Genomic DNA, 9,524 nt, shown 5'->3' with positions numbered 1-9,524 from the left:
GACACCCCTGGCCCCCAGTGTGGGTCTGTTCCCGGGGTCTCAAACCACATGATCAGCTGGTAAGACTACAGTCTTCTGCTGAGTTTATTTTAACCCAGAAACTCAATGGGAATGAGATGGTTGCAGGTTCTCTTACAATCCAAGTTAGTCCAGCAATAGACTTCCTAGGCGGGTGGCCAGGCGTTCCTTCCCCGTGCGTGGTTTCCCGCTGACGGTTCATAGACCTCTGGTGTTTGAGGCTACGCTGGCCGCGGGCGCACTGCTGGACACTGTCAGGCACCGACAGTCGCTCAGACAACCCTCGGGTAGTGTGGTGAGTTAGCCACTCTCCGCGTCTTCCTGCAGCTGCTTCTGTGCACACCGAGCAGCACTGGCTTCCAGGGCGGAGTCACAGGAACCAACCTCAGAGAGCCTGATGCACACCAGCAGCATCACTGCAAGAGCTGCTCTGCGCCAGCCGCTGCTCTGAGCATGCTCCACGGGACGTCTCACAATCCGCGCCGCAGGTCTGTGACACGGCTGTTATTATGCCCATTTTACAGATGAGGAAGCTGAGGCTCAGCGAATCGGAGCATATTAATAGGCACAGAATTTCAATTGGGTATTTCCAGCTGTCAAGTAGACCAGGCATTCTCCCCCCAGGGCCCCCAGCTGCTTGCTGGGTGTGAGTCAGAACAAGCCTCATCCCTGCAGCAATGGAGCCAGGCGTCACCTGTGGGCATTCTGAAAGGGAATCGGAGCATATTCATAGGCACAGAATTTCAATTGGGTATCTCCAGCTGTCAAGTAGATCAGGCATTCTCCCCCGAGGGCCCCCAGCTGCTTGCTGGGTGTGAGTCAGAACAAGGGAAGTCAGAACAAGCCTCATCCCTGCAGCAATGGAGCCAGGCGTCACCTGTGGGCATTCTGAAAGGGTCATTGGCTTCGGCCCCACCCTGGAGGTTCCGGCCCTGGGCACCTGCACAGGTGATGCCTGGTCCCTGTGAGGAAGCGCTGTCCTCGGGAAAGGCCACTCGCGGGACACCCAGCTGCTGTGACCGAGTGTGCTCACTGAGGTCGCCTGTCCTCTGGCCGGTTTCCAGAAAGGCCTTCCCTCCCTCCTTGTGTCACAGACGAGGAAACGGAGGCTCAGGGAGTGAAGTCACCCGGGTTAACAGCTGGTCAGTGTCAGAATAAGACCCCGCGTCAGTTCTGTCTGACGCTGCTGGCACGTTCCCTCCTGGCCGTGCGGATGGAGAGGGCACTGAGTGGGGAGCAGGCAGGAGTGGAGACAGAGTTAGGGAGTTTTTGTTTTTTATTTTAAATGTGTATGTGACTGTTATTACCCAACAGAGGCATTTCAGATGTAACACTATACGTGCGTTTCTCTTGCATTCTGCAAAGACAAGCTAAAAATAATGGTACTTATGGGAAAATGAGGATTGGAGGAAGACCATATAAAGCCAATGGAACTTTGTAACCAGATCACTTGAAAACATTAACAATCCTGGTGAGCATCCGAGGGGTGTTAAACCCCGGTGGCGACAGAAGGGCGGCAAGCAACAGGAGCTGATGACGGCAGGCTGCTGCTGACCTGACCGAAACACTTTCCGGCTTCTCCTGGGCGCATGGGAACTGCCAGCCTCGCTGCTCTGGCGCTTTGGGGCCGTTGTGACGTCATGTAAGGTCGGGGTGACGTGGGCACAAGCCTGCAAGGCCACACTGTCCAGCTGAGGCCAAGAGGCTCCTCAGTGCCCTCGGGCGGGGCCCCTGGAGCAGGGATGCAGCCAAGGGAGGGGCCAGGTCCTGCGTGGGACTGAGTGGGACTCGGGAGATTTCACCTGCTGCTCCACGCACGTGTCCATTGCTTATTTCTGGGATCCTCCCTTCAATATTTCTGGGCCTCGGTGGCCGTGGGTAACAGTCCACGGGAAGTGGAACTGGACCAGGAGGGGGGCTGCTGTACTTAGTTTTAATCTTTTATGTACAGTATTTTAGGAATCCACCTCAATCCTTTTGAAAACAAGATGAGCTTGGTTAGCAATAAATAAGAATCATAGCAACAGCCGTTGCTATGGGCCGGTCCAGCTCTCCCAGGAGGGTAAAGTGGGGCCTCGGGGAGGAGCAGGAGAGCCAGGACCCCGGGCAGTCGGGACTCGGAGGAGAACTGGGCAGAGTGAGCAGAGCCCCGGCAGGTGCAGACGAGCCGGGAGGGCCACAGCCACAGAAACCTTCCCTTCAAAGGACTTCGCACAAACCCACCAGGCACCCTTCCTCATAAAATCAGCACGCAGCAGCCACTGGGAGTCCGCACGGAGCATGGCTCACTCAGCGTGACTATCGTCTTTCTTTTTCTGAATGAAGAGAGACAAGCCTGTCTGTTTCCACCTAAAGTTCACCCCCACATTCCCAGGGGCCTCGACAGGCACCTGTCCGCCTCGTCTCCCCAGGCGAAGGAGCCTCCCGACTCCGCTGGGAGCACCTGGACATGCGGACCTCCAGGGAGCGGGAGCCAGCGCTCAGGGCACCTGGACGTGCGGACCTCCAGGGAGCGGGAGCCAGCGCTCGGGGCACCTGGACATGCGGACCTCCAGGGAGCGGGAGCCAGCGCTCAGGGCACCTGGACATGCGGACCTCCAGGGAGCGGGAGCCAGCGCTCAGGGCACCTGGACATGCGGACCTCCAGGGAGCGGGAGCCAGCGCTCAGGGCACCTGGACATGCGGACCTCCAGGGAGCGGGAGCCAGCGCTCAGGGCACCTGGACATGCGGACCTCCAGGGAGCGGGAGCCAGCGCTCAGGGCACCTGGACATGCGGACCTCCAGGGAGCGGGAGCCAGCGCTCGGGGCACCTGGACATGCGGACCTCCAGGGAGCGGGAGCCAGCGCTCAGGGCACCTGGACATGCGGACCTCCAGGGAGCGGGAGCCAGCGCTCAGGGCACCTGGACATGCGGACCTCCAGGGAGCGGGAGCCAGCGCTCAGGGCACCTGGACATGCGGACCTCCAGGGAGCGGGAGCCAGCGCTCAGGGCACCTGGACATGCGGACCTCCAGGGAGCGGGAGCCAGCGCTCAGGGCACCTGGACATGCGGACCTCCAGGGAGCGGGAGCCAGCGCTCGGGGCACCTGGACATGCGGACCTCCAGGGAGCGGGAGCCAGCGCTCAGGGCACCTGGACATGCGGACCTCCAGGGAGCGGGAGCCAGCGCTCAGGGCACCTGGACATGCGGACCTCCAGGGAGCGGGAGCCAGCGCTCAGGGCACCTGGACATGCGGACCTCCAGGGAGCGGGAGCCAGCGCTCAGGGCACCTGGACATGCGGACCTCCAGGGAGCGGGAGCCAGCGCTCAGGGCACCTGGACATGCGGACCTCCAGGGAGCGGGAGCCAGCGCTCGGGGCACCTGGACATGCGGACCTCCAGGGAGCGGGAGCCAGCGCTCAGGGCACCTGGACATGCGGACCTCCAGGGAGCGGGAGCCAGCGCTCAGGGCACCTGGACATGCGGACCTCCAGGGAGCGGGAGCCAGCGCTCAGGGCACCTGGACATGCGGACCTCCAGGGAGCGGGAGCCAGCGCTCAGGGCACCTGGACATGCGGACCTCCAGGGAGCGGGAGCCAGCGCTCAGGGCACCTGGACATGCGGACCTCCAGGGAGCGGGAGCCAGCGCTCGGGGCACCTGGACATGCGGACCTCCAGGGAGCGGGAGCCAGCGCTCAGGGCACCTGGACATGCGGACCTCCAGGGAGCGGGAGCCAGCGCTCAGGGCACCTGGACATGCGGACCTCCAGGGAGCGGGAGCCAGCGCTCAGGGCACCTGGACATGCGGACCTCCAGGGAGCGGGAGCCAGCGCTCAGGGCACCTGGACATGCGGACCTCCAGGGAGCGGGAGCCAGCGCTCAGGGCACCTGGACATGCGGACCTCCAGGGAGCGGGAGCCAGCGCTCGGGGCACCTGGACATGCGGACCTCCAGGGAGCGGGAGCCAGCGCTCAGGGCACCTGGACATGCGGACCTCCAGGGAGCGGGAGCCAGCGCTCAGGGCACCTGGACATGCGGACCTCCAGGGAGCGGGAGCCAGCGCTCAGGGCACCTGGACATGCGGACCTCCAGGGAGCGGGAGCCAGCGCTCAGGGCACCTGGACATGCGGACCTCCAGGGAGCGGGAGCCAGCGCTCAGGGCACCTGGACATGCGGACCTCCAGGGAGCGGGAGCCAGCGCTCGGGGCACCTGGACATGCGGACCTCCAGGGAGCGGGAGCCAGCGCTCAGGGCACCTGGACATGCGGACCTCCAGGGAGCGGGAGCCAGCGCTCAGGGCACCTGGACATGCGGACCTCCAGGGAGCGGGAGCCAGCGCTCAGGGCACCTGGACATGCGGACCTCCAGGGAGCGGGAGCCAGCGCTCAGGGCACCTGGACATGCGGACCTCCAGGGAGCGGGAGCCAGCGCTCAGGGCACCTGGACATGCGGACCTCCAGGGAGCGGGAGCCAGCGCTCGGGGCACCTGGACATGCGGACCTCCAGGGAGCGGGAGCCAGCGCTCAGGGCACCTGGACATGCGGACCTCCAGGGAGCGGGAGCCAGCGCTCAGGGCACCTGGACATGCGGACCTCCAGGGAGCGGGAGCCAGCGCTCAGGGCACCTGGACATGCGGACCTCCAGGGAGCGGGAGCCAGCGCTCAGGGCACCTGGACATGCGGACCTCCAGGGAGCGGGAGCCAGCGCTCAGGGCACCTGGACATGCGGACCTCCAGGGAGCGGGAGCCAGCGCTCGGGGCACCTGGACATGCGGACCTCCAGGGAGCGGGAGCCAGCGCTCAGGGCACCTGGACATGCGGACCTCCAGGGAGCGGGAGCCAGCGCTCAGGGCACCTGGACATGCGGACCTCCAGGGAGCGGGAGCCAGCGCTCAGGGCACCTGGACATGCGGACCTCCAGGGAGCGGGAGCCAGCGCTCAGGGCACCTGGACATGCGGACCTCCAGGGAGCGGGAGCCAGCGCTCAGGGCACCTGGACATGCGGACCTCCAGGGAGCGGGAGCCAGCGCTCGGGGCACCTGGACATGCGGACCTCCAGGGAGCGGGAGCCAGCGCTCAGGGCACCTGGACATGCGGACCTCCAGGGAGCGGGAGCCAGCGCTCAGGGCACCTGGACATGCGGACCTCCAGGGAGCGGGAGCCAGCGCTCAGGGCACCTGGACATGCGGACCTCCAGGGAGCGGGAGCCAGCGCTCAGGGCACCTGGACATGCGGACCTCCAGGGAGCGGGAGCCAGCGCTCAGGGCACCTGGACATGCGGACCTCCAGGGAGCGGGAGCCAGCGCTCGGGGCACCTGGACATGCGGACCTCCAGGGAGCGGGAGCCAGCGCTCAGGGCACCTGGACATGCGGACCTCCAGGGAGCGGGAGCCAGCGCTCAGGGCACCTGGACATGCGGACCTCCAGGGAGCGGGAGCCAGCGCTCAGGGCACCTGGACATGCGGACCTCCAGGGAGCGGGAGCCAGCGCTCAGGGCACCTGGACATGCGGACCTCCAGGGAGCGGGAGCCAGCGCTCAGGGCACCTGGACATGCGGACCTCCAGGGAGCGGGAGCCAGCGCTCGGGGCACCTGGACATGCGGACCTCCAGGGAGCGGGAGCCAGCGCTCAGGGCACCTGGACATGCGGACCTCCAGGGAGCGGGAGCCAGCGCTCAGGGCACCTGGACATGCGGACCTCCAGGGAGCGGGAGCCAGCGCTCAGGGCACCTGGACATGCGGACCTCCAGGGAGCGGGAGCCAGCGCTCAGGGCACCTGGACATGCGGACCTCCAGGGAGCGGGAGCCAGCGCTCAGGGCACCTGGACATGCGGACCTCCAGGGAGCGGGAGCCAGCGCTCGGGGCACCTGGACATGCGGACCTCCAGGGAGCGGGAGCCAGCGCTCAGGGCACCTGGACATGCGGACCTCCAGGGAGCGGGAGCCAGCGCTCAGGGCACCTGGACATGCGGACCTCCAGGGAGCGGGAGCCAGCGCTCAGGGCACCTGGACATGCGGACCTCCAGGGAGCGGGAGCCAGCGCTCAGGGCACCTGGACATGCGGACCTCCAGGGAGCGGGAGCCAGCGCTCAGGGCACCTGGACATGCGGACCTCCAGGGAGCGGGAGCCAGCGCTCGGGGCACCTGGACATGCGGACCTCCAGGGAGCGGGAGCCAGCGCTCAGGGCACCTGGACATGCGGACCTCCAGGGAGCGGGAGCCAGCGCTCAGGGCACCTGGACATGCGGACCTCCAGGGAGCGGGAGCCAGCGCTCAGGGCACCTGGACATGCGGACCTCCAGGGAGCGGGAGCCAGCGCTCAGGGCACCTGGACATGCGGACCTCCAGGGAGCGGGAGCCAGCGCTCAGGGCACCTGGACATGCGGACCTCCAGGGAGCGGGAGCCAGCGCTCGGGGCACCTGGACATGCGGACCTCCAGGGAGCGGGAGCCAGCGCTCAGGGCACCTGGACATGCGGACCTCCAGGGAGCGGGAGCCAGCGCTCAGGGCACCTGGACATGCGGACCTCCAGGGAGCGGGAGCCAGCGCTCAGGGCACCTGGACATGCGGACCTCCAGGGAGCGGGAGCCAGCGCTCAGGGCACCTGGACATGCGGACCTCCAGGGAGCGGGAGCCAGCGCTCAGGGCACCTGGACATGCGGACCTCCAGGGAGCGGGAGCCAGCGCTCGGGGCACCTGGACATGCGGACCTCCAGGGAGCGGGAGCCAGCGCTCAGGGCACCTGGACATGCGGACCTCCAGGGAGCGGGAGCCAGCGCTCAGGGCACCTGGACATGCGGACCTCCAGGGAGCGGGAGCCAGCGCTCAGGGCACCTGGACATGCGGACCTCCAGGGAGCGGGAGCCAGCGCTCAGGGCACCTGGACATGCGGACCTCCAGGGAGCGGGAGCCAGCGCTCAGGGCACCTGGACATGCGGACCTCCAGGGAGCGGGAGCCAGCGCTCGGGGCACCTGGACATGCGGACCTCCAGGGAGCGGGAGCCAGCGCTCAGGGCACCTGGACATGCGGACCTCCAGGGAGCGGGAGCCAGCGCTCAGGGCACCTGGACATGCGGACCTCCAGGGAGCGGGAGCCAGCGCTCAGGGCACCTGGACATGCGGACCTCCAGGGAGCGGGAGCCAGCGCTCAGGGCACCTGGACATGCGGACCTCCAGGGAGCGGGAGCCAGCGCTCAGGGCACCTGGACATGCGGACCTCCAGGGAGCGGGAGCCAGCGCTCGGGGCACCTGGACATGCGGACCTCCAGGGAGCGGGAGCCAGCGCTCAGGGCACCTGGACATGCGGACCTCCAGGGAGCGGGAGCCAGCGCTCAGGGCACCTGGACATGCGGACCTCCAGGGAGCGGGAGCCAGCGCTCAGGGCACCTGGACATGCGGACCTCCAGGGAGCGGGAGCCAGCGCTCAGGGCACCTGGACATGCGGACCTCCAGGGAGCGGGAGCCAGCGCTCAGGGCACCTGGACATGCGGACCTCCAGGGAGCGGGAGCCAGCGCTCGGGGCACCTGGACATGCGGACCTCCAGGGAGCGGGAGCCAGCGCTCAGGGCACCTGGACATGCGGACCTCCAGGGAGCGGGAGCCAGCGCTCAGGGCACCTGGACATGCGGACCTCCAGGGAGCGGGAGCCAGCGCTCAGGGCACCTGGACATGCGGACCTCCAGGGAGCGGGAGCCAGCGCTCAGGGCACCTGGACATGCGGACCTCCAGGGAGCGGGAGCCAGCGCTCAGGGCACCTGGACATGCGGACCTCCAGGGAGCGGGAGCCAGCGCTCGGGGCACCTGGACATGCGGACCTCCAGGGAGCGGGAGCCAGCGCTCAGGGCACCTGGACATGCGGACCTCCAGGGAGCGGGAGCCAGCGCTCAGGGCACCTGGACATGCGGACCTCCAGGGAGCGGGAGCCAGCGCTCAGGGCACCTGGACATGCGGACCTCCAGGGAGCGGGAGCCAGCGCTCAGGGCACCTGGACATGCGGACCTCCAGGGAGCGGGAGCCAGCGCTCAGGGCACCTGGACATGCGGACCTCCAGGGAGCGGGAGCCAGCGCTCGGGGCACCTGGACATGCGGACCTCCAGGGAGCGGGAGCCAGCGCTCAGGGCACCTGGACATGCGGACCTCCAGGGAGCGGGAGCCAGCGCTCAGGGCACCTGGACATGCGGACCTCCAGGGAGCGGGAGCCAGCGCTCAGGGCACCTGGACATGCGGACCTCCAGGGAGCGGGAGCCAGCGCTCAGGGCACCTGGACATGCGGACCTCCAGGGAGCGGGAGCCAGCGCTCAGGGCACCTGGACATGCGGACCTCCAGGGAGCGGGAGCCAGCGCTCGGGGCACCTGGACATGCGGACCTCCAGGGAGCGGGAGCCAGCGCTCAGGGCACCTGGACATGCGGACCTCCAGGGAGCGGGAGCCAGCGCTCAGGGCACCTGGACATGCGGACCTCCAGGGAGCGGGAGCCAGCGCTCAGGGCACCTGGACATGCGGACCTCCAGGGAGCGGGAGCCAGCGCTCAGGGCACCTGGACATGCGGACCTCCAGGGAGCGGGAGCCAGCGCTCAGGGCACCTGGACATGCGGACCTCCAGGGAGCGGGAGCCAGCGCTCGGGGCACCTGGACATGCGGACCTCCAGGGAGCGGGAGCCAGCGCTCAGGGCACCTGGACATGCGGACCTCCAGGGAGCGGGAGCCAGCGCTCAGGGCACCTGGACATGCGGACCTCCAGGGAGCGGGAGCCAGCGCTCAGGGCACCTGGACATGCGGACCTCCAGGGAGCGGGAGCCAGCGCTCAGGGCACCTGGACATGCGGACCTCCAGGGAGCGGGAGCCAGCGCTCAGGGCACCTGGACATGCGGACCTCCAGGGAGCGGGAGCCAGCGCTCGGGGCACCTGGACATGCGGACCTCCAGGGAGCGGGAGCCAGCGCTCAGGGCACCTGGACATGCGGACCTCCAGGGAGCGGGAGCCAGCGCTCAGGGCACCTGGACATGCGGACCTCCAGGGAGCGGGAGCCAGCGCTCAGGGCACCTGGACATGCGGACCTCCAGGGAGCGGGAGCCAGCGCTCAGGGCACCTGGACATGCGGACCTCCAGGGAGCGGGAGCCAGCGCTCAGGGCACCTGGACATGCGGACCTCCAGGGAGCGGGAGCCAGCGCTCGGGGCACCTGGACATGCGGACCTCCAGGGAGCGGGAGCCAGCGCTCAGGGCACCTGGACATGCGGACCTCCAGGGAGCGGGAGCCAGCGCTCAGGGCACCTGGACATGCGGACCTCCAGGGAGCGGGAGCCAGCGCTCAGGGCACCTGGACATGCGGACCTCCAGGGAGCGGGAGCCAGCGCTCAGGGCACCTGGACATGCGGACCTCCAGGGAGCGGGAGCCAGCGCTCAGGGCACCTGGACATGCGGACCTCCAGGGAGCGGGAGCCAGCGCTCGGGGCACCTGGACATGCGGACCTCCAGGGAGCGGGAGCCAGCGCTCAGGGCACCTGGACATGCGGACCTCCAGGGAGC

The sequence above is a fragment of the Myotis brandtii genome, unplaced genomic scaffold (assembly GCF_000412655.1).
Source record: "Myotis brandtii unplaced genomic scaffold, ASM41265v1 scaffold64, whole genome shotgun sequence".
Classification (NCBI taxonomy): Eukaryota; Metazoa; Chordata; class Mammalia; order Chiroptera; family Vespertilionidae; genus Myotis; species Myotis brandtii.
This window is presented reverse-complemented; position numbering follows the sequence as displayed.